Genomic DNA, 26,620 nt, shown 5'->3' with positions numbered 1-26,620 from the left:
ATATGGATTTTCTGGAAGAAATGTGCTCATGGAGGTAGTCTATGAGAGTTTACCTAATGTTCTTTCTTTCTGGTACCTGTTTGTGATTCAAGACGTGAGCTTTCAGTTGCTACTCTAGCTAGCTGCTATGTCTTTATGATATAATCCTGAACTATAACCCTCTGAAACTATAAGCCCAAATAAATCTTTTCTTCTACAATTATCTTAGCCATGGTGTTTCATCATAGTAATAGGAAAATAACAAATATACTACTGAAAGAGAAATGGCCCCCAACTGAGAAACAATGCACTGGGCATATAGGTTATGAGCCAGAATATTTCAAAACTTAACTTTCTTTTAAAGAGACAGAGCACTTGTGCTACAAATCTGAGAACTGACCTTGGCTTATAATAGGAACAAAACCTTTTAATAGAAGGTAGATTAGAGCTGCATGTCTGTTGGGGACCGCACTAGCCCCAAGTTGGGGCGGCCAAAATAAATGTTGCAGCCCAGGCAAAATGTTGAGGCCCAGGCCGACCCACGTTTGGGCGGCCACTGTATCCCGGCCCAAGCTGCTGCTCCGGTCTGTGGGTCGAGGTTCCAGCAAGAGCGAGGGTGACGGCAGATTCTACCTAATGTCTGAGATTTGTCTCTCATGATCCCTCTATAGTGTCTGATCTCAGTCTATATTCTCTGATCTCTGGTTCTGTCTTTTATAGTCTGACTTCTAAGCCACGCCTCTAAGTTACACCTTTAATCATGCCCTTAGATCTTGTCTCTAACTCTGATCTCTATACTTCTAAGTATACTATTAAGTCACACACCTTTAATCTCACACACCTTTAATCTCAAGGTATCTAAACCAAGATTATCGGAGTGTTCTCAGCTGTTGTAGGCTATTGTAATCCAAGTCTCATGTCAGGGTATATGGCTCAAGATGGCTGCAAAGCTGATAGCCGCTATTTGAAATCATTTAAGTTTCATTGAGACTCAAAGTCCCTGTTAAAAAGATTGTATTAATTTGCGAATAGATTCCTTTATAGGACTAAGCCTTAGTCTTTGAAAGCATTCATCTAGTTTTATTTAATTTACAAATCTCCTTTTGTACATTTCTGAAGGAAGTCTACAATTACAACAGACATTTGAAATTTGAAAATTACTTAAAGTAAATCACAATTCATTACATATCTTGATATTCAATTTATAACATTCCTTTTATCATTTTGATTTAGAATAAGAATGAATTTGAGAGACATTATGTTTGATCTATGATATTTAGCATGAGGTCTATAGCCCTCTGAGTAACTGTCTTCTTGCTGTTTAATAAAGAGAATAAAATAGAGAAAAGACCCCAAACTATTGTGCAATGTTGGCATCCTCAGTTGGAGAGAACAATATTCCCTTGTTCTTTGACCCATATCTCCTCTTTCTTTTGATTACCTTTTAATCCTAGATATATGACACTGCCACAAGTAGGCTTTTTGAACAGCTACTGAGATAACATTTGGGAAGGAAAGGGATGAGAAGATTAAAGGGGAGGTGAGTTTTTGGTTTTGGTTTACAATTTATTTTGTTGGTCAGTGTGCGTGTGCGTGTGCGTGTGCGTGTGCGTGTGCGTGTGTGTGTGTGTGTGTTTGGCTTTTGTTCATTTTGTATTGTGGTTGCTCTCAGTTTGGGTTTGTTTTTATTTTATTGGCAGGGGAATATTCAACCAACTTCATCACTGAAAACCAGTACTGAAAAGATGCTTACTAAAGGACTTAAATGATTCATAAAGATGACTTGCTTAATGTACACATTTCTTTGCTCTTCACTGTAATCCCAAAACTCTAAATAACTTTCTCTATTAGATTTCCTGCCATAGTTCACTTTTACTGGTAGAACAAAACATGGAGACCAGAAAGTTTATATATAATAAAAGCTTACTTATTCCAGTTCTGAAGCCTAAAAACACCAAACTCATGTGGTTAGGTCTTTCAGTTGTCTGGTGAGGGCTAGCCTTTTCTTCTGTGAGGTCATTATGTCCTCTGGAGAAGATCAGTGTCATCACATCACACAAAAAAAGAAAACCATGAAAGCTAGAGATCCAAACATTGCAGGACACCTCTATGAGAAGGCCCTTAATTAAGAAGGGGCTTCTTGCAAATACCTTCCATATAGATAGATAGATAGATAGATAGATAGATATAGACATAGACATAGAGATATATATATAGATATATAGATATATAGATATATAGATATATAGATATATAGATATATAGATATATAGATATATAGATATATAGATATATAGATATATAGATATATAGATATATAGATATATAGATATATAGATATATAGATATATAGATATATAGATATATAGATATATAGATATATAGATATATAGATATATAGATATATAGATATATAGATATATAGATATATAGATATATAGATATATAGATATATAGATACAGATATAGATATAGATATATATCACTCTAGTATTTATTTTTTCTTTCATTCACAATTAATTAAGTTTCATTCACAACTTAATTTTCTAGTAAAAGTGGAAGCTATACAGCATGAATATATTACCAGTATTTTTCCAAGTTAGTTTGTTCACTATGCCAACATTTTAGTTGTCACCTGGTCTATTTTCTTCAAGTTACTGTAAAGTTAAATGAAAGTGCTATCTACAGTATGGTCAAAAAGTATTCAAAAGCATTCTTCATTCTTTATTAACCAAAGTTAATAGCAGTAGTCAGTATGTATTCAAGAGTAGACTTTACAAACTGAACTTCCTCACTAACTGAAGCTATTCCTAAAATTGCAGTGACTGTAATTAGGCAAAATTACAAGAACCATTAACCAAGTAGCAATTAATTTGAGAGCTTCTAATAACCATCATGTTAAACAAAGAAGTCCCTCAATAATGCATGAAGTGTAGGTGAGATGAATTTGGACTGGCCAGTCTTAGGCACTTTTTCCAAGAAGATGTCAGAGGTAATATTCCTGGTGAAGCAGCTAAACTGGCCAGTCTATTTAAACACAGTATATTAAAGCCATCCTAAAATGCCTGCTTGTTTTTATCCAACTGTCTTCTTTTTTAAAAAGTAAGCAAAAATCTCTAAAATTCTGCATTGCACATACTGGAGAGACAGGGTAATAAAGCTTTGTGCTTAATAGTTCTTGGTGTTAGCTTAATTGAATTGAAGGAATTTTGGAGAACCAGTGAAGAGTAGAACCCAGGTGTATCTATGTTTTCTTTTTTTTTTTCCTCTATTAAGATTAGCATTTTGATCATCAAATTAAGTAAAAAAGATGAAGATAATCTCCATGTGGGAAGCATGGCCAAATATTTGAGGGGTTTAGATGGATCTAGATAACTCTGACTGATGGACTCTCTTTCTGGTAGCTCCTGCATCTGCCATCAGATACCAGGCTCCAGGTCCATTAAGCCTCAAAATTTTGGGCTTACACCAGTGGGTAACTTGGATACTGGTACTTTAATCTCAGAACAGAGAAAGTTAGTATGGCTCCTGACTCTGCAGCTTTCACCTTCTAAAAGCCACTCTTTCTCTCCAGCTTACGGGTCATCCTTTTATGTTATTTTTCAACTTCAGCCATATTATGTGCCAGCCTCCTAAGAATCCCCCTTTTATATATGAATATTCTACCCTTTTTCTAGAAAGTATGAGTAATGCAACAATATTCTCAAATCAAAATACTAGGTTTGAAATTACTAATAAAATAGATTGTCAGTGACTATTGTATGTTTTCCTCACATTTTAAAATATTACTTAGATTTTAGCTGATTTTCAGTGATTCTTTCTCTTACTGAATAAAACATTAAGAGTTATTGCTTTTCCTAAGCATGCCCTATTGCACGAGGAGATTATATTTAAATAAATCCAATTGCTTGTTGGGTAAGATGATTAGCACACCCTGGGAAAATAAATTGTCAAGTAACAAGGACTTGCCCAGTTCCTGCGGTGTGGGGGTTTTACTTTCCGACTCTGAGAGTATTCTGCAATTATAGAGTCACTTAATCAAAATAAGAATCTCTTCTAAGGCTCCTGTTTCTGAAAAGGCAAACACAGTGTACAGGGAAAGCATTGCTTTTAGCATTTCAAATTAAATTTACCATGAAGTTGTAATATGATTTCCCTCAAGTTCTTTTAAATTAATATTTAGTATTCTGCATATGGTGGTAAAATTGGTTGTAATATAAGCTTATGAACAGATAATAGAGAAAATAGAACTAAAGTGTTTGGTAGTCAATTTTGCTTTCGCCCTCTCTGAGCACAAGCTGTGTTCAAGAAGCCCTGCTAATCAGCTGCAAAAAAAAAAATCAGCTGTCACCTTTATGCCAATGTATGACCTACACGTGGTTTGAAAGCCACACTACTATGTGTTTTACTGAAAGCTGCAGGGGTATGAAAATAGATTAAAAACATAATGAGTTATTTTTTCATTTCGTATTGTTTTGTTTTGTCATCTGAATGCCAACATTTCTACTAACAGACAACTCATACTTGGTCTGTGACAAAGGCTATAAGGTGAGCACCCCTCTGTAGACTCATCACACTTGCTGCTTGAATAAATTTAGTTAAACATTTCATTCTGTGCATATATAATATGAATGAATTCATATTAATATTCATATTAAAATATGAAGCTATGCATTTTTCCATTGTGTAATTTTAAAATTTCCATACTGAGGATGATGATAAGTCTGCCTTTATAGGCATATGTGCTAACAGGTGTAACTATTTCATTACAGGTTTCCAGATACGATACAATAAGGTAGATGTTAAATTGCTCATTTGATAAGAGGAACCTGATCCTTAGGTTATACAGGTAAGAGGTGTGGCATAAAAAGTTTGCAATTCTGTTCACTTCTCCCTATTATCTGAGTGCTGAATGTGGCAGAGTAGAAGTATTTGAAATGAATAGTCATGCTTCTATTCTTGTTGTGAGAGCCCTCTCTGGAGAACTGAGATTTGTTTGAAGGAAGAAGCATGCCTCCTTTCTTAATAATGCAGTTGGTTCTGTTTGTTTGTTTTTTTAATGTGCTTTTTAGTGTTTGATGTTTGGGATTATTTAAATTCACACTCTAGTTTACAAGCTAGATGGAGTCTTTTTGTGACAGGTGTAGCTAAATTTACCTTTCTGTCTCTAAAATAAGCAAGATTTCTATAGCATAGGAAATAACACATACACATTTCCATTGCAATGGAAACAAAACAATATACTCACCTTCCAATGCAGAAGACCAGATCTTTCTGTTTTGTTTGATTTTGCTGTTGTGCTTTTGAGGGACTCTTCTTAGGGAGCCAAGACTGGCCTAGAACTTACTATATATCCCATGCTGGCCATCATATTGTAAAAAGGCTTCTATCTTTGTCTCTTTACGCCTGGTATTACAGCCATGCATAACCATATTGAGATATTATTGTGTAGTATAATTATTGCACACTTAAAAGCTACACAGTCATGTAACAGTTAGACATGAATGAACATTTCCCTTGGCTCCTTCTTCACTGGAAATTACTCATAGAAATGTCTAGTTGGACAATGGGATTTCAAGTCACCCACACATGGATTAACATGTTTCTACATCAGGTGCTTTGAACTTTTGTAATCTGGGAATGTTATTTTACCTCTCTAAATTTATTTGTTTCTCCTATGAAATTGATAAAATAGTATGAATCCATAGGGCTGTGGGCTTTGGTGGTGTAATTGTGTACCTACAAAATGTGACACACCACTCATAGCGCACCAGCTGTTCAACAATCCTTAGAATTAATTCCTTGGTAAATCACCTGTGATGATGAGGTGGCCCTTTGCTTGCAGCTTCCCTGTGAGTGTGTTTTCATAGGCATGCCCCAATGGGCTTTACATTGGACAATGGATTACTGTCAGAGTCAATAAGTTGCAGCCTGCTGCACTTTGTGTTCGGCAGGTGTGCGATGGATGAGAAGCAGTGCTGTCAAACTGGAGAAGAAGCAGCACAACAGGAAAGAGTGAACTCAGTTTTAAACCTCTTGTCTGACATGCTTTCATGATATGAAACTGAACCTGTAACCTGAGAGCCTTCTTGTGTAGAGAATGAACTCACTGAAGAAAGATAGAAACTTGGCCAAACTTGTTTTTGCCAGTTCTTTAACAATTTCAACTTTATAATATCATGAATGGCTTTTTCATACTGATTCTTTATATTCATTTCATTTTTTTCTGTCATTTTCTTGGTTTGGTTGATTGGTAGCATTTTATAGTACAATGGCCTTGAACTCTATATGTAGCCAAGGCTTACCTTGAACTCCTAATTCTCCTGCCTCTACAGAAGACTAGGATTACAGATCTGGACTAACTCACCAGTTTATATGGTTCTGGATATGCAATCTAGAGCTTTCTGCATGAGTCAAGCTGTGTAAGGATTCAGCTCAATACTTAGTCCTCATACATATTTATCCTTTTCTTCTGTATTGTGTTTAAGATCAAGTCATGTTGGACCATATGGAAAGAAAGCCAGATAAGCACTGTCCTATAGAATTTTCTATACTTATCAATATTACAGCATTAATCACAGAAGGTTGGGTAGTAAGTACTAATATACTCTTGTTGTGATTGTGGAGCTAAATGTAATTTATTTTAATTAATTTATATTTCCATAAACATAGAGGTGGCTGGTAGATATAATGAAGCATAGTACAAGAACACCATATTATGCTAACTCGCCAAAGCTAGTACTGTATTTACAGAAACTCGACATATCATTAAGAAAGATTATCTATAACAACACATGACTTCAGGAGGTTACATAGATAATTATCAAAGGGAATTAAGTCATATGAGTGCTCTTACATGGGGAGTGACAACATACATTCATTCCTTAATCAACATTTTATTGAAAATAATATACATATATATATATGCATATCACTGTTATGCTGAAATATGTAAATACCTGTTAATTAAATTTGTACATTTATTATATCTGATGGAAATATTTAAATGCTAACACTAAATACAGCCTAATAGTATGATACTATATTCATCATGTTGTATATTAACTTATTTTAACAGATTTAATTTATTATTTACTTATTTTATTACTATTTATTTAGGTGTTTATGTGTATTTATGTATATGTCTGAGCATATTTGTGTGAGTGTAGGTGCCCAAGAAGGATAGAAGATGACATCTAACCTGTCTTCTCAAAGTGACGGTTGTTCAGAAACACCACAACTTGGGTACTGGTGACAGAATTCAACTCTACTTCAAGCACAGCAAATGCTTCACCACTGAGCCAACTTTCTCAGCCTTATTATTTATTTTAGAAAATATAGTTTCTTTTAAGTTTCTTTCTGTTCCATCAAAAAGGGTTTCCTGATGAAAGTATCATGGCTTAGGTTCCTACTACAACACATCTTTTTTTGTTTGTTTGTTTTTTGTTTTGCTTTTTGTTTTTCTGAAGTTGTAGAAGTTTTTGTAGTTCTTTTTTTATTTTATATTTTATTTACATTTCAGATGCCATCCCTTTTCCCCATGTCCCCTCCCTAGAAAACCCCTATCCCGTGCCCCCTTTTCCTTTTTACTTTTATACATTTTTAAAATGTTAATCAAAGGCTTTATAAGTTTGGTAATGCATTACTACAATGCATCTTGAGGGCCTCTCATTGCTTGTACATTAGAAAACAGCCAACAAAAGGGAAGAATGGGTTTAGAGGTGAGCTGCCACATGTCTGCAACAAAATACCTGATAAGAGCAACTTGTTAAGTAAAGAGAGGACTACTATGGCTTACAGTTCCCAGTATTACACTCCATCACAGCAAGGCATTTATGATGGGAGGAGGGAAATGTAGCTGGTTACATTGCATTTGCAGTCAAAGAACAGGGGCCAAAAGATGAATGTGTGTGCTCAGCTTGGGTTTCACTCTCTCTCTTTTTAAACAGTCTGAGAAGTCAGCTTGTGGAAATTTAGGAACAACATTTAGGACTGGGCTTTCTACCTCACTTCAAAGTTCTCTGGAAATGCCCTCACAGACTTGCCAAGCACATTGTTTCCATGGTGATTCTAAGTCCCATGGAATTGACAGTGAGAACTAAGCATCACCATGGAGATTATTTTAGGGAAGTGTTTGGAAATGTATAGTCTGTATACCCAAAGTCTTCAGTACGGCTAAAAAAAAAAAGAAAAAATTGGGGCGGGGGGTTCCTTTGCAATTTTACAGTATTTAAAGTGACAAATGACCTTTAATAACAAAAGCCACTATTTGAAATCTTGTGGTAATATCTTAACATTTTACTTAATAGTTTCATCTATTTACAATACGTAGTATTTAAAAGTTTAATCAAGAATCAAGTATAAAATACAAATTTTCTTTAAAAACCTTGTTTTTCTACAACCATTTTTAAAAATCAGAGCAATCATTTTATAATATTTTACATTTTAGAAAGCTCTCCTATAAAATACATATTGCATGGTTCTCACAATGAGATAGACCTCTATGCCTTGGATAATTGGGTCTCTCTGGCTTGGTTTCACATTATTTTAGATTAATTAAAGGGAAGCTGATTTAATTTGTGATAATAGTTGAATGATTAAACATTTTCAAAGCAAAAGTCCAAGACTCTTTGGCACTATACTCCCTCCTATCTGCCTTGTAGATGCCCAGAAAAGGTTAATTTTCCACTGAAAGGGCTTCTGTTCTACAGGCTCATACATAGCTTTGTCAGTTACACAAATGCCTTGCATCAGGAAAGACCCCCTCCCTTTATGAAACTTTGCAAGGGATAAAGGCACACACACACACACACACACACACACACACACAAACACACACACCATGTGATATATGTCTCCAACTCATTCCTCATTCTAGACATTTTATGAATCATATTAGTTTTTGGTTGTTTTTTTTTTTTTAAATTTACTTTATTTTATTGTGGTTTTATTGGGTTTTTACTCCTGCATCCAACAAAGATTGCCTAGTAAGGGCCTGTTCAGTGCAGGTTTTCTTTTAAAACTGTTTTAGAAAATATATTTTCCCTTGGAGGTCAAGCTGAAATGTCCTTTCCACAACACCCCTCCAAGAATGTCCACTGATCACTACGAGGGTCCGCTTTTATTGACGGTTTCTTGGGGATGGAGGTTAAGCTCCATCACTGTGTGCCTTCAGAGGTGTAGTGTCTGCAGCATGACATAATAGCAAGCACTTGATGTTTTCTTCAGATTTTTCCTTGTAAAAGAAGCAGACTTTACTGGAAAATCATTCTAAACAGATGTTCTTAACTCATGCTCCAGGACTGCTTCAGCTTGGTGTATGATAGGTCATTAGACATTCTTCACAGGGTGCCAAATGGAGTCCCGACTTTGTGTTCAATGTTTATATTCACATTACAATGAAACTATTTATGGCATAAGTTCTGACTACTCACAGGGTCACCAAATTTGAGAACATTAATATACCCAACTATCGATGAATTATATACTTCTTAAATTTTTCTTCCTTTTACGCAAAAGACAGTATAGTTATGCAGTATAGTTATGAGAATAAATAAATTCATAAAATGTGAAAGGTTGAAAATGAACCAGAAGTGCCTGTCACTATTTTCAGACCATGATACCCAAGTAGACCAGTGAACACAAATCTACTTAGATTGAAATACTGCAACATATAGAAAAAAAATTGTCAACCAAATTACACAAAAAAATTGTTGGACAATCGCAACTCTTGATCCTTTCCATAAGAGAAGATGCTATTATTGTCTATGATGAAGATAATATTCTGATTTGAATAATGCCAAATAAGAGTTGTGAGAGGAACATATGGTTATTGATTATATTTTCAAAAAGTCTATGAGTACTGGTTATAGCAAAGAATATACTTTACCCAAAAACCCACCTTAATGAATCTATCAGTAAAATATCACTGACTTTGCACTAGACATTTAGCAAACAGATGAAAACACAAGTCAAGAAATGGAAAACCAGAAGCAAGGGTAAGGTTGCAACAGACATGCAGCCATGCATGCATAAATGATAAGAATTTCTACTAAATAAATGACTGGAAATATGCAAGACAGTAGACTACAGAAGCTGATGTTTTGTCTTTGCTGAGGAGTCAGCATAGTGGATGCACAAAACTCTTGCTGCTTCTTTGAGTCTTCTTTTTTCTTACTTTTTTCTACAAAGAAAGCAACCCAATTTACAACCAAACTTTGGAATTCCTCCAGAAATATTTTTGCTTCCAAGTACAGCACCAGATCTTTCTCCACCTTCCTGTTTGGAGCAAAGAGTTAATAATTTGACTTATGTTCACACATATGGCAACAGGAAGGAAAACACAAAAAAACAAACAAAAATTAACAATAAAACGAAAAGCTGGAGAACAAAACTCTGAGCTAGTTGGTCACAGCTGACGCCCGACCACCTCCCTCATTTATCATACATTACAAACACTAAGTCATGAGTCACTTTAGCTGTGTCTTAAAGGTTCTGCACTTAATAATCAAATATACCCACTATAATGGTTCTGAGTGTAGATCCAAAAAAGAAAGAAAAAGTAAAACAATAAAGTAAAGGTGAAAAGAGATACATCTGGGGATGTATGGAGGGAGGAAGGGAGAGAGGGAGGCGGGAGAGAAGGCATGGGGAAAGAAGAAAAGGAAGGAAGGAGGGAAGGAAGGAAGTGGGTAATGAAAGGAAAGAGAGAAAGGAAAAAACAAACTTCCGTTATGTAATTCATGAATACCCATGGAAGAGTAGTGTGTAAAGTGATAAACAAAGCTCCCTCAGTTTAAAAATTGTAGCCACCAGACACACCAGTTGTCATTACAGCTTATGTATCTGAATCACAGTCCACGTAACGAATTACTCCACCAAATACCTTTTGCTTCAAGATGGGAGAATTGCATGGCAGTTTCACAAAACAATCTCAGAACAAAAAAAAAAAAAAGTGATTAAACTTGAGTGTCGATGAATGGACTATGGGATGTAATTTGATTTAATAGCGCATAAGTGAGTGGACAAGAAAGTATTCAGCAAGTTCTTCAAGGGTGGTGAGGAAAAATTCAGAAAGAAGAGCAGTAACCTGAGATGCTGTAAAAGATGAAAAGACAGACGGACCTCAAGGTGGAAACTAATGAAGGGCCATGAGCACAGTAGGGAAGCACAGTAGTGAAGATCACTCTTGGGTCTAAGGTCAGCAGGGCGATGACATGAGCAGCCCTGGGAGCTCTTCATGTACAATAAATACCAGAGATTTAGAGCAGAGACAGTGCAGTCTTAAGGATCTTTCTGTGTTACAGAAAGTAGTCCGTGGCTGTGTTCTCTAATATAGACATTACAACCACATCTGTATCTGAGATGCTGTTGCACAAGTGAGAAACTCAATTCTTAATGAAATTGAAGTGGCTACGGTTACAGCACTGCTGTGTTGGGCAGCACAGCCCCGTAGCAGGAGGCTTACAGGAAGAAGCAGTGTAGGAACTGGCTTCAAATTGGCAGCAGATTGTAAGAGAACAATGATCACAATATTTTGGAGATCAGGCTCTGGAGGACCCTAGCCACCATCTGGAATGGAATGAGCTGGGTAATCTATAGAGGTCGACTTCTCCTGAGGGCTTTTGTAAAGTAATTGAAAGCAAGAGAAATTCATATTTCTACTATGTGACTTTACCTGGTGTACTTGAAGAAGTCTTTCTGTGTATTCTCAAGTTTTCAGTCTTCTTGCTTTGACAAGCATAATAATGTATTACTCAGAGCAAAAGCAACACATATTAGCATTCCTCTTTCAATACTTCCCAGTCTTCTGGTTTCCTGTTTATTTCCATTCTCCCTCTCTCACACTGTCAAACTTTTTGAAAAAAAAAATACCATGCAAGTATTTTCACATCATTGTCTTCAATTTATTTTTATCCCATTAACCATGATTATTTTACTGAAAACATACTCATTTCAATAAAAATACCAGAACTTCTATGTGCAAAGACACTCCTAAATTTTAATTTGAATTGAATTATGAGCTGGCATTTGCCTCTGTTAGACATTCTTTGGATGGATTGTCTTCATTGTCCTCCATGGAGTGATTCTCTTGAAGCCTTCCTCTTCCTCTCTGCCTCTGTTCCTTTTAAACACTTCCAGTTCATTTTCCACAGTGCTATGTTGAGGCTGCCTACACTGCTTCCTAAATGCCCTTTCACACCACCCACCGGTGTGTCCTAAGTCCTCTCATTCAGAATCTCTCAGTATTAATACTAGACTTTTTTCTTGCTGGAACCAGCTTTGAAATAGTATTCATTTACTCAATAGTCACAGCACTGTTGTAAGGTGGATTCCGTATTGCCTGGACTATCTGGTGAATACAGGATGCTCAGAGATGTGAAATCATTTGCTCAAACGTAAACAGCAGGAAAGTTGTGAAGCTGGGATATGCAGTTCAAGCCCTGTAGCTCTGGGGACTCTTTATGAACCTCCATGTTATTCTGTCTGTGTTATCAGTTCTAGAAGCAGCTGTACTTTTTCCTATGGTTGTGTTATAAACACTTAAACTGAAACTTGCTAGATCCATCATCTTAACTTTATATCCAGTAAAAATCCTTCATACAAGCTTCAATTATACAATCCTGAGTGACCACCCATGTATGTTCTCAAATGAACAGGAGCGTAATGAAAACTTTTCTCTCCACCTAACCTTTATTTCCTGGACCAGAGCATGAGCATTCCAACCCACCTGAGAACCCAGATCAGAACCTACTTGGACTTTGTTGAGGCCCATTTCACTTCCCACCCTCTCTTCTTTCTTGTACTCTGTTTCTTATAAGACGTAAGTGTTGTATTACTCCTCAGTAGAATGCTTCTCACACTATCCTATGTGGCCCGTCTTTTGCAAGACTCCTGAACTTTTCAGCCATATTCCTGTCCAACATTAAAAGTCACTGTGCTCATGTTTCTAAGATGATAATTATATTTAATTTTTATTCAAAGAGTTTTAAAAGTTCCCCAAAATGTACTATTTTTAAAATTCTGAACAGTTTTAAGGAGTCAAGTGAGCTCTTCACCTTGGCCAGTGCCTAATGTCTTAACCTTGTCCCTTGACCTACATCACTGTGTGGCCTCCTTTGGCTTTCACATTATGTTCCCTTAGATGTAAGTTACTGTGGTCTTCCTTAGCTTTCCAGTAAGTGTACAAGCATGTTCCTTCTTGCATGGCTGCTTCACCCAGAAATTCCTAGAACTTCCTTTACTGTATCCCTGTCTTAATACATATTTTAAACATGTAGCCATTATGCAGCAATTACACAACTCAGCCCCCCCCCCATCACTACTTCAACAGAATGAGTGTTTTTCAACTCCTGTGTGATATTGTGGTGCTTAGCCTCTAAGTACATGCTTGATGAATGACTGAATATATGCTATTATCTTTTCGCAAAACTACCATGTCAATTTGGTTAAAAGCTAGACTGTAAAGCAGTCTCTGCGGATCCACATTAAGAGGTTAAGAACTGTTTCCTGCACCTCACACCTTCCATCAGTCCTGCAAAACTTCTTTCTGCCGATGTGTTTTCTCACATTTTGAAAGAGGGAATGCCACCCTGGAGACATATTTTCCTTTTGTAAAATGCCCTTGGCAAGTCTTCTGGAGAAAGGTGGAGCCAGGGAAGAGGCAGGACCACCCACATGCAGCAGCACTCAGAGATGTTCATTCCTGTCCTATCCCCTACTACACCCATGTCAAGAATGTCCTTATGCCTGGCAGAAGCTCTAGGCCATTGTTAAAAGAGTATTTGGAAGCCCAAGAAAAGGGTTGATTTTTGTGGGGAGAAAATATAGTCAGATTTTCTGAAGTACAGTGAGAGAGGGAAAATTATATTTCCTCTTTAGGAAGAATGTGATGGAGGAAAAGTGGGAGTTCCATTTCTTCATGAATAATTTTCAAATAAAATAAAAACACATTTTATAATAATTATACTAATAATGACTGTGTAGCTGTTATGACACAGATAACTAAAGTAATACCTTCACTTCATGAAATGACACCTTTCTCAAAATGTGAGCCGCAGTGATATGCGTCGCATGCATCTCCTGGTGTGGGATGCATACATATGGAGCCTACTTAATACAGCCAATAGTCAGATCAGAAATTATATTTCAACTAATTATTGTGTTTAATTAATAATAACCATTACTAATTTTTAATCATCGATTATAATTATATATATATATATATATATATAATCCTATAGCTTGATAATCAAATATTAATATATGTCTTTTCAAATATATAATCTAATTTAGATATTTTAAGCACATGTCTTCTGGATGTTCTAACTAATGCCTGGAGCATCGCAGGGCATATGTGAAGGTTCTGCAACTACAAAAATTGAAGCTGAAATGAAATATGCAATGGATCCAACCTTCATTGTGAAAGGCTCCATGGTGTATGGTGCACAAGCTGGGAATACTGTCTTGCCTTAGATTAATTCTATACAAAGCATGGAATTCCATTTCTATAACCTTGAGATACAAGTGTTTTACCAAACCAATATCTTGTTTCTCTCTCTCTCTCTCTCTCTCTCTCTCTCTCTCTCTCTCTCTCTCTCTTTCTCATATATATATGAGAGAGGAAAAGAAAAGATATATCAGAAGAGCTGATATCTCTCATATATATATATGAGAAATATATATATGAGAAATATATATATTATTTCATATATATATATGAAATAATGTGTGTATCAGTTAGGTAGACTACATGTGGGCTGTTTACTCCAGTGACTAGGTATCATTATTTACTAAGAAAATGACCATGTTCTTTTTTGAGAAAGTCCTTTACATCAAGTACACAAAGTGAGAAAAGTAAAGGACATTAGACAGTTACTTTCAGCAGGAACTCTGGATGTGGATTATAATAAAAAGAGATTTGTTTCACCAAATAGTTTTTTTTATAGTTTGATTATTGTAAATAATGAATATGTGGAGGATTAACCAAGTCTGTGCTAAAGAATCAGAAAGGCTGAAGGGCCACAGAAGAGCTGATGCTAGGATCAGAGACAGGATTGGGGAAGAAGATGATCCTGAGGTCATAGCTGCATATCCGTATGGCTCAAGATTAATTAAATAATTGAGCTGCATGTTCCCATGAGAACAAGCAAAATGGCAGAGTAGTGTTCCCTGTTGCACCTTGGTGGGCTCCAATATAAAGTGAGCAAACCCTCTATGCTCTGCCTTCAATTACTGCTTAGAATACACTTGACCTGACAAACAAATGGGACAATTCACAGAAACCAGGAGAGCCTAGAGGAAAGCCATGTATTCCCCTCTAACAGCACACTGGAGCGTCTGCTCTGTGATACCCCTTCTATCAAACAATAGAGCCAGCTGTGGGAGTGCACTCAGAGAGCCGCAGTCCTTTCCAGCTAGAAAGCCTCAGGAAAATTATAGCAAAATACAAATCTAGGTTATTTTCAAAGTAAATAGAATTCAAGCTAAAATAGAATTCCCTTCGCTTTCATTTGTGCAGAGGCCTCAATAAAGTATAAATAGTTTCCTAGGGGAATTATCGGCGTGTAGGGCAAATGAATGTGTTTCAATTGTTGGAAGGGAGAGCAATGGACAAAAGGGTGAAGTTAAGGAGAGACATGAAGAGGACATTAAAAATGAAAGCAAGGGTAAACAGCAGAGAAAGGGAAAAGACAGCAAGGGAATACTCCAGGTACTAGGATATTTTGCATACATTAATTATCAAATTTAATTTCACAGGTCAAGTCTGCTGGGAACCGAGTTCTATAATTACATCCATTAGCGTCTGAGAAGCTATGTTACCTAAATCTCATCATTAGCCAAAATTGGAGTCAGACCTCCATCACAGGTCTACGCGGCATCAAATCTCATACTACCAAGCACATTTAAGTATGGGGGGTTCAAATTATTTCCATCCATTCCTTAACCACCTACAATAGGCATACTGTTGCTGAATCTGGAGCCCACCAGAATACCTCCCAAAACTTGCTTTCTTAGGAAGGAATAAACTGGAGATGCAAACTTTGGCTGAGCCTTTTACATAGCGTATGTGAATAGAGGAAAAAGAGATTTTAAGAAGATTCCTTCTCTTTTTTTTTCTCAACCCTACTTTCATGTCTACGGAAAGCTGATACAGTTGTGGTTCTCACAGGAAAAAAAAAAGATGAGAAATATACACACACTGGAAGAAGAGGTTAAAGAAAAAAAAATAAATTAGGAAGACAAACATCAACTTCTATCTGAAAACTGAAAAGAGAAAGGACTCTCTTTCCAGAAGCTTCCCAGACAAGACTCTGATTCCCACTGTTTGAGAAAGATTAATGAGTGACACCCCACCCCCGCTGCTGTGCCACTTTGAAAACATACTAAGTGTGCTTTGTTTGGCTCTCCAACAGAGAAAGAACTGCTCGCACAGAACAAAAAGGGCTGCTGTTCGCCAGGAGCTATTAAGGCCTGGCTATATCAACACGTGCACTGTCAACAATAATCTTCTCCAAGAGTCTATTCTTGTGGAACCTTGGGGGCTGAAGAAATATTTTATTGGCATCCTCCCTAAGCCTATAAGTAGCAATGTGTTTTGACAGAATGAAGCTGCGCAATTCGCACCTTGCTTTACTTTCTTAGAAGATCTAAGGCTACAAATAAAGCGCAGGGCCCACACTAGCTTTCTTCCTTCAACCTGGGTGCTTGCTACTTCCTTTAAGAATTTTTTTTTTCAATTTCTTTAAATGAGTTGCTTCTAGGTTTCAGAACTGAACTTCCCCCACGCTTACATTTTAAATCCAAGGCCAAACAAGTGCTTTGGGCCACAAGGTAACATCTATTCTTGTGTGACTGACCATCTACTCTAGTGACCATACACAGGCTTTTAGTTTGAGGGGGGAAAAAAAGCGTAAACCTCTATTTAAATTGCAATTGGTTCATCTTGAAAAAAATGTCCATAGCTTTGGAAGGGAAGTTGAAATACTAGAGGAAATTAAATATGTAACGGATGGCTGAAACAGCAGCCTACAGCACAGGTAGAAACATTCTACTGGGAATAAATGATTTCTGCTCATTGAGCACAGCAGCAAGGGTGAAGGGCTGGAACAAGCAGTAGTCATTCTTGGCCGTAAGTTGTCTCTGTGTTGTGATCATGTGATTCCAAGTTCTATGTCTTGGCAGCATGTGTGTGCCCTCTGCTCTTCTCATCTATAAAGCAGATATCAATATGGGTATATAATTTGGCAAGAACAGTGCTAGAATCAGTAGCTGCGAACTAGAGAGTATGAGCTGTGAACATATTGAGACTATCTTCTCTCAAAGAGCATTTGTCCTGTGTAGAGAGATGAGAGCAGAATACTCTGAGAAGGTGACAGTAGTATTGTGGGAGCAAAAGTGTGTGGCATGTCACCCATATGTGGCTGTAGGGGAGGGTGAGGTGACACGGCTGTGTTTTAAAAGATGAAATGTCAAAGCAAATATTAACATATATGAAGGAAATGCATATAAGATTTTTAAAAATCCCAGGTGACACTTAGTAAAATACATGTTCTCAGCAGTCTAGAAGCAATGCTGTGTAGATCAGCTGTATGGATGCATCCTATTTTGGGCTGTTCTGAAATGAAATCCTGCTGGGAACTAAGCTAAGGCCTTAGATTCATGATAGTGTTCACTTTTTTTTTTTTTTTTCCTGAATCTGTGTTCTCAGGCACATTACTCGAATTTCAATATTCTTTCTGTTGTGAATACCCACAGCAAGTATCTTAGGTCACAGTGCTGATGCTAATGACATAGTTACAAGACAAATATTAATTAGGTAAGAAACAGGAGTTGCAGTGTCCCCCACATAAATGTGATGCTGTTAGCTGTAGTTCTGTATCTTGTAAATTATAGATTTAAACAGTGTGGCTGTTGCCACTATCTTCCCCCTGACATGACATCTGGTAATAGTGGCAACCTGACCCAGCATAACATTGCGGTATAATTGGCTCCTACAAGCCCTGACTGTGTGACCTCACTGTCATCTCAGTGAAGATGCCCCTCATGGATAAATCAAAAGGCAAAAGAGGGGCAAGTTCAGGGTGACAGTGCTGGAAGTTGGGTACTTACGTTGTCATATTAATTAAACTTCCAAAAATTATTTGATTTTCACATTTGTTTGCATTCCTACTTTTCCACTAAACGGACCGAGCCTGTTGCTGTTTAAGATTAACTCAGCTTGTAATTGCTGGGTGCATCAAAAGCAAACACATGGCTCCCCTTTGGTTCCAGTGATAAGCTTTTGCTGAGCACTGGATATTTGCACAGCATGAAGCTAGATACTCTGAAGACAAAGCAACCTGTAAGATTTTATCCTTTCCCTGGAGTAGCTGAAAATTCCAGTGAAAGCATTGGTGGGTTCATAAAATGACTATATCTAATAAGTCTATGCACAGTTATACAAACAAAAAGAGGAATGAATTCAGATGGGGAAAGCAGGACAGATTTTCCAATGGTAGCATATAAATTGGACATTAAAGGAAACCTAGAGATACACCAGAACACAAAATACACAATACAAGAATGCTTTAGCTGTTAAACTTCCAGAGTAAGATATTTGCTGGGAAAGCAACAATAGCTGAATTTTGCTGAGCATTGAGAAAATACAAGAAGCTTCTATTATGCCTTTATTTACTAAAACTCTTACCGTAATGATTGAGGAGGCACCATTTTTTTTTCTGTTTTTCAAATAAAAAACTAAGCAGGCAAAAAAAAAAAAAAAAAAAAAAAATTAAATCAGTGTCCAAAGGATTAAACACAATGACAATAAACATGAAGTGTGGCTTCAGACAGTCTCACTTCACAAAACGATCCCCAGTCCATGCTGGGAGTAGCAAGCAGTGGGGTATGGCTGGGGCATGAGGTAGCGAGGAGAGACAGAGAAGGACAGCAGCTCATGAGAGCCTTGAATGCGAGGCTGAGAAATGCTGTGTATACATGAGGAAGCATGTTGAACATAGAAGGAACTACAACAAAAATGGACAAGTTACTGCTGTATGATATTGCCATTGTTATGACGTGGAGATAAGAGAGAGCAGTGCGAACTACAGGGATGGAGAAAGAGCTTTTGTTTAATAGACTACACAAGGGCAGAAAGTCAGTCTGGATGGAGAAACCACAGTCCCTGTTTTTTTGTTTTGTTTTGTTTTATGTTTGTTGTTGTTGCTGTTGTTTCTTTTTTTATTGCTTTTTTTTTTGTCAAGAAAAGCAATAAAAATCCAAAATTAATTATCTAAATTATTAAACATTGACCAACCAAAACAAACAAGCAAATGAAATACAGGGGACCAAATGAAGCGTAGCTACCAATATCCAGATTACAAATAATAATAATAAAAAAAATAGGTGTCTTGAAAAGCACTGCATTGCTATTTTGTCTAGCCTGGCAAGCCATATCAGTGTATTATTGGACTAGTAATATTCAGCCTTGTATAATTATAGAAAATAATAAACACGTAATCAAGAAGCAAACCAGTAGCTCGAAGATTATTGCAGTAAGCAAAATGAATGACTGAAGTCCAGGTTAGCAGTGAGAAAAGGAGGGTTCTCAGATATTACATGAACATTAGTGCCAGCCAGTGACAAGAAACAAGGCATCAATGATAACATGGGGCTGCCCGGCTTTGGAGATGAGCAGGAAAGATAGTCTACTGATGGATACAATAAACATAAAGAAAGATAACATTTCTTGGGAGGGAGGGACAATGAGTTCAGTCTGCCAACTCTTGAAATAGAGTTCAGGAAGCAATCCAGTGTCACTCAGCTCTTCACAGCTTCTCTGTTACAAATGAAGAATCATGCGTGCCTCTAATCCGTACAACAGATGATGATCCTTATGGCTTTCTTAAATACACTAAGAATTTCAAGGATTCTTCAACCCTATCTCTTCTTAAAGAGATTTAAGTAAAACAACAACAAACAACAACAACAACAACAACATTCGATTACTCACAATGCAGTGGCAAACAAGACTCGTTTTGGAAAACAAATTTGACTCAAGGAACTAGTGAGTGAGATGAAGATATAAAATAACCATGTTTAAATAAACAACTCTAAAACTTCCTTTTAGATCTGCTGTCATCCTACAGAGAGGTAAGCAGTTTTCTGAGGATTTCTACTATATAAATGAACATACTATGGATTTACTCAATCACTCTTGGAGAATACAAAGTGTTTTTTAAGTTGACAGAATTCAAAGGACTTCATAATTAGATACAGCTATAAATAATATGAATGAATTAGAAACTGACATTACATCATTTACAGTTCTGTTCTCTCTCTCTCTCTCTCTCTCTCTCTCTCTCTCTCTCTCGCTCTCTCTCTCACACACACACACACAGGCACACACACACTGTGTGTGTGTGTGTGTAAATGTATTTGATGATTTACATAAATATGTATAGAGTCCATGTATAGATACTGAGTGTCTCCTTTTGTTGTTCATTGAGTGGCTCAACTGACCAGTAAGCTTCTATCTCTGCCTTCTACCACAGCACTGAGGTGACACATATGTGCCACCATGCCTAGCCTTTCTATGTGGATGTTGAGAGTCAGTTCCCTGTGCTTTTCTGGTACCCTCTTTACTGACTGAACTATCTCTCTAGCCTCTAGAATGACATTTTAGGCAATATAAAGTACTATGGTACAGAGTATTATTGCCACCCTTGAAAGTAAGTGTGTTGGTAAAATATATTATTCTAGATATTTCAAGATCAGTTTGTAGTTTTGAGCCTACTGCAGTTAATTGAAGTGAGAGTCTTTCCACATTCTTGTTCATTGGAAGTATTTACACCCTATCTTTAAAGACCATTGGATGTAGCTACACTTAAATAAACAATTCATCCAGGACTGCTTAGGTACCCTTTTACAGCTGTATAATTTTGAGAATTCTCTATGCCTGAGGCTGCTTCAGAAGCTGTTTTTAGTGACTTTTACTTCTTTTTATAAAGACAAGACAGATATGGATGTGGTGACAGTATTGGAGCAATGGTCCATGGTAACCAGAAAAGAACCTGAGACATTTCAACCTGTAGACATATGGAGGCTGCATCCTTTCATTAAGTAGAGGGATATATTTATGAGTTGGAATGTATCTAAAAGATGGGAAGATGAAATGTTACATTTCTATAAAAATAAAAGCATATTGGAGATTCTCAATATTTTAGAAAATTAAAACAACCTTCAAATATTATTTTTGCCCTTAGACTTAGAGATCATTTTCAGGTGAATCTTCTCTGGTTACCTAGTATATAAAATTTAATTTTATTGATCTTAACATGAAGTCTAGTAATCGTTTTCTTATTTTTCCAGTGTCTGTTAACTAAACACCCAAATATAAATCTACTTTATCCATGAACAACCTGTATAGAGATCTATTTTTGACATCACAGACAAGGAAAAGGAAACATTTAAAGCTCTGTAATGCAGACACCATTCCTGTTACTGCAGATAAGTGAATGAGGCACAAAAGAGGCTTAAATTCGTTGTATAAAGTCATGTCTGAAAACTTAGATTTTAACCTAGCTTATTGGTTCCTGTACAGATCCTTAAAGTAAGAGTTGGAGGTTGGATCTTAAAGGAGAAACACAATGAAAAGACACTGAGTCTCACTCCAAGGGGCAGGGTGGTAGATAAAAGATGAAGCCAAAGTATGACTGAAAGAATATGAGATGAACCCAAGATCCAAGATTAAACAAGATAAAGGGTATGTAAAGAAAACGGTTCTATTCCTGCTTGGGAGACTCAGGGTCCTGAATTGAGGGAGAACTACAGAAAAAGGCTCTCTGGAAAAAAACAGTCAAAGGAAAACCAACACAAGTATGCAGAGCTGTGTGCTTAAATAACTTCATAAAGAAAAAAAGTGTGGACTTTCCACATCCCACTGGATGGAGCACAGAAAGCCATCATGGAACTCTGTCCCCTTTATTTTCTTTCTCATCTCCCTCTGGCTCTGAGAGTAGAGAGAAGCTGAACAGAAAAGCAACATCAGCAGTAACTACTTGGGGAAAAAAACTTCCTTTAGGATGAAAACAGTAGGTTCTCATTTTCTAGTGTAGGGCATTTTAAGGTTCAGATCTAATGATTTAGCTTTTCATCTTAAAGTGAAGAAAGGCTATTTATTTCCAGGAAGAAAAAGTCACTGCAATTGTCTTTGCAACTCCAATTTTTTCCCATGAATGTAATAATCAAATCATACTGAAATGAATTTTAAAAGGTGAGAGAGATAATACATATATTCCTGGTCACATCTTAAAAATTCTGCTGGCTCACTATGCTTGGTTAATAGATGCACTCATATATGGTTATATTTTATTTCACAACTAGTAAGAAAATAACTTAATTATTCAATTATAAAAGACTATTTCTGTTTTTCTTTTCATCTAAAATTCTATAATATAAGCACATATACTTGGCATTAAATTCTTAAGTACATTTTAAAATAATCTTATAAAAAATAAAAATACATTTTAACAGTTGTGTCATTGCTATTACTTAATAAAATATATTACCATATAATATAGACAAATCTAATCACAACAATTATTTACTGTTCTGTATTTGGAGAAAACGGAATACAGTATAAACATCAGTAATTATGATAGTATAGATGTGTATTAGATCTGACATACAGAGACCATGGTACTTCAATGAGTAGAGTGTAAAAAATGAGTTGCACACTTTTATCATGTTTTCGTTACATTTTTCAAGCATGGGTGTGTTACATGTGTGTATTTGCATGTTTTTATATGTGTGTATGTATACCTGTATGTGAATATCTTTATACCTGTGTGTATGTACATGTGGAGGTCTAAGATGGATGTCAAGAATCATTCTCAATTGCTCAAACATCTTAGTCATGGAGGCAGAGTCAATCAGTCTCACACCAATTGCACATGGATATATTTAGTCTTGCTAGCCAACTTGATCAGGATCCTTTTTCTCCAACTTCAGAGGCTGTATTTACTGGAAGCCATCATGCCCACTCAATGTTTACTTAAGTCCTGAATATATGAACTCTGGTTCTCAAACTGTCATGGCAAATATTCAACCAATGGAATACCTCCACAGTCCGGTTCCCCCTACTGATCTGTCAGTAACTACTGTTGTTATCTTTGACAATAATAACATTTCTGTGTACCATGTCTTTTATACATAAGTTTGAATTAGTAGTCCTAAAACTTACATCTTTTCTTTTGAAAAACATTAACTTTATCTATGTCCAAAGGATGAATGCCTAGAAACAAAACAAAACAAAACTGCACATAAAATATTGTAACTGCAAAGCAAGAATTATTTACTGCACATGATGTATGTTTGCACATACATGTGGGAACATTCACTCTGTTTTTACAAAAATAGATTGAGACACCATTTATAAATAATTGTGTCTGCCAGATGTACAAATGGTTTTATGTTTATGCACTAGCATCTAGGGGTAAAAGTTTAAAGAAATAACTAAATAAAAAACCACAAATGATTTCTTTAAGATTTGATGGCAAAGTACCCAATGCTACCATATATTATATTTTACTAGTAATATGACTTTTAAAGATAATGTTCTTCCTGGAACTACAGCTGCTAAATATATAAATATTGAACTGAAGTAAGTAGGTTATCAAAGAAAAGCTCTCTGAAGTTAGCAACCAATTTTCTGGAAAGAAAACAAAAAGGAAACTGGGAAAAATAAGGTAAGAGAATGTATTAAAGGAGAGAAAGTATTATATATCATATTTATTGTATGTCCACATGTGTCTGGATTCTTTTACATGTTATGGAGCTTGTTGAAAGCACAAGACAGCTTCAGGTGTTTGCTTCTCTTCTTCTACAGTGCAGCTCCAGGCATAGAACTTGAATGCTTAGACTTGATAATAAGTAACTTCACACAATAAGCTAGCTTGCTTACCTGAGTCCTATTATTTGCTTCTATCTTTTGATAGTTTGATTACTTTCATAGAAATATCATCAGTCACATTAGTGACAATCTAAAAGATTACTCAAGGACATGAACTCTAAATCTAATTGTAAGACTCAACCTACCTGGGAAAATCTTCTACCTTAGATGTGAAAAGCAGAAAAAAATTGAAGTATGCACACAACCATCTACATTTTGTTGATATTGCATGTTTGCTCCTGTTTGTTTTGTTTTTGCTTTTGATTTTTTTTTAAGATAAGGTCTCACTGTGTAGTCCTGTATGACTTGGAACACAATATGTAGAACAGCTCAGACTTGAACTTACATAGATCAATAAGTCTCTACCTCTAGAGAATTAAATGCAATTACCACTATACCACTTTTAAGATCAATATTTTGACTAGAATATTCCCACAAATAGTATTCATGTCAGCAGCCTTCAATAATCAAAGAACCTGAACCCCCAAGAGCAATGATGGCTCCCAATAGAGATACAGCTGCACAACTGTGATTACTGTCCACTGTGCTATGCTGTTCTCTACCTGACCAGAGTAGTAATATTATATAACATAGTATAATCATGTTTGCTGTGCTTTGTGGATAAGGAGTCACATATACATGACTTAACCTGGTCAGGTTGATCTTTGCAAGCCTTTATAATTTCATGTTCTACCTAATCAATTTCAGTGCAATGCTAATGAAACAAAGATTATACTGGTTAGAAGATGTATTCCTGGAACCAAGAGGATTTGAAATTAGATTAGCTCATTGAATGTTCCATTTTTCCTCTTTTCTTTGTATAAAGTTTAAAGGTTTTCTTTAATGAGTGACACCTGGTTTATCAGTTACTCCAAGCCCAACACTTGGGAATAGTCAAGCAATTTCAAACTGGACAAATGGATTAAGAAACAGAACGTGGAGGGAGAGAGGGATGAGAAAGATCATGACGTTGGATGGGTAACGAGGTGTGGGATCAGGAAGGAGGTAAAAGAGGGAAGAAGGATATGATAAAAATACAGTATGTGTAATTCTTAAAGAATAAATAAAACATTACTTCAAATACAGTGTTTGAAATTCCCAAAGAATTAATCATTTTTACGAATATTTTTAAACCCTCAATTTTTCATTTGGCTTCAGGCAGAGAAAGATGTAGGTGACATGAAAAAATTTCAGCATGTCTAGTAGTCCATGCCTGTAATCTCAGATGCTCACAAGGATGAAGGAGGAGGACAGAGAAGTCAGGACCTCTTGGACTAGAGAGTAAGGCCTGGCCCTGTCTAAAAGATATGGAGTACTAGTTTCTAGTACCCAATATCAAAAGGGGGTGTAGTGCTCTCAATAAGAGCATAACATGTGCACATTAGATCCCAAAACATGCATATCAGATCATAAACTCATGAGCTGTTTACACTGAAAGAGAAATAAGAGAATAAAAAAATAGAAGAAGAATATGGCTTAAAGCCTGGTTGCCTAGACTGGACTCTGTGGGAGAGGAAGCACCTAGCCTCATAGACTTGAAGTGCCAGGATAGGGGCATACCCAAGGCAGTGCTCACCAGCTCAGAGGAGAAGGGGAAAAGAGGATAAGAGAAGGATTGTTGAGGGCAGTAAAAAAAAAAAAAAAGAAATGAAAAGAAAGAAAATCCAACAAAGTCCAAAATAAATAAAACTCAAGTATGAGACAGGAATGGTGGGGCCCAGCTTTAGTTCCAGCATTTGGAAGGCAGAGAGAGGAGGATCTCAGTGACCAACCAACCTGGTTTACATAAAAAGTTTCAGGATATCCAGAGCTATGTAGATAAACCCTGTCTCAAAACCACAAAATAACAGCCCACCCAAAGCAAATAAAAAGGGGCTCTAGTTTGAAAATCAATTTAAGAAAGAATTGCTTCGAATATTGTACTTGCACAAATGTGAATGACTCAAGGATTATGCAGTATAAAATTTAGATTCAATAAAAAATTTTGACTGGTAAATAAAATAAGTATATGCATGTCATAGACAAAAATGAAGATAATCCTAGCAGATAACGAAAGGGCAGCAATCAGATTTGAGGGCTTTTTAACTCAAAAGAACCAACCAACCAACCAAACAAACAAACAAACAAACAACCTTGTTGAGTTGCATCTGAAAATTCAAAAATAGTTGCTGTGGGGTGTATCTGAAATGACCAGGGTAGCTCTAGTTGGGCAGGGCACTTAGACAGTTGACAACTAAAAGAGTGATATGTAGATGTGAACAGAAAAGAAAAAGAGATACTGGGTTGCCTGGCCTTCTTGACAAATGCCTTTCATGGGTCTTGTCAACAGCTCCCGGAAATATAAATGGATAGCTTGCTTAAGAATTTGTCTCCTTCCTTTAAAGAAGAAAAATGGTCACATTTGGAGAGAATATAAGATTCATTTAGAAAAAAGAATAGAAAGAATGAGAAATAAATAGAACTAAACAAAGGACCACTAGAAATTTACAGAATTGGCCAGATATGAATCCAGCATTTACAGTGTGTCCATGTCCATTTATGCAGAAGGACTGAAAAAAAAAATCACAAGCAGTGAACTGTGGTATGGTTAGCTTCATGAGGTAAGAAAACAAAAGAAAACAAAAAAGCTTTACATTTTAAAATCGCCAATGCCTTCCCTAAATGCTGGATCATTAGGACTTTTTGTTTGTTTGTTTGTTTTTGGGTTTT

The 26,620-nt window shown here is 36.3% G+C and overlaps 1 long non-coding RNA gene across 1 annotated transcript; it reads left to right on the top strand.

Moving 5' to 3' along the window:
* The first annotated feature begins 1,431 nt into the window (after nt 1–1,431).
* LOC143436632 (uncharacterized) lies at nt 1,432–16,189 on the top strand. Its single transcript, XR_013106518.1, has 3 exons — nt 1,432–1,519; nt 4,752–4,828; nt 15,739–16,189. It is a non-coding gene; the product is annotated as an uncharacterized LOC143436632 (long non-coding RNA).
* The last annotated feature ends 10,431 nt before the right edge of the window (nt 16,190–26,620 follow it).

Source organism: Arvicanthis niloticus, chromosome 23, assembly GCF_011762505.2.
Source record: "Arvicanthis niloticus isolate mArvNil1 chromosome 23, mArvNil1.pat.X, whole genome shotgun sequence".
In the NCBI taxonomy this organism is placed as follows: Eukaryota; Metazoa; Chordata; class Mammalia; order Rodentia; family Muridae; genus Arvicanthis; species Arvicanthis niloticus.
The sequence above is the reverse complement of the archived record's forward strand: the minus strand, read 5'-3'. Positions and strand labels throughout refer to the sequence as shown.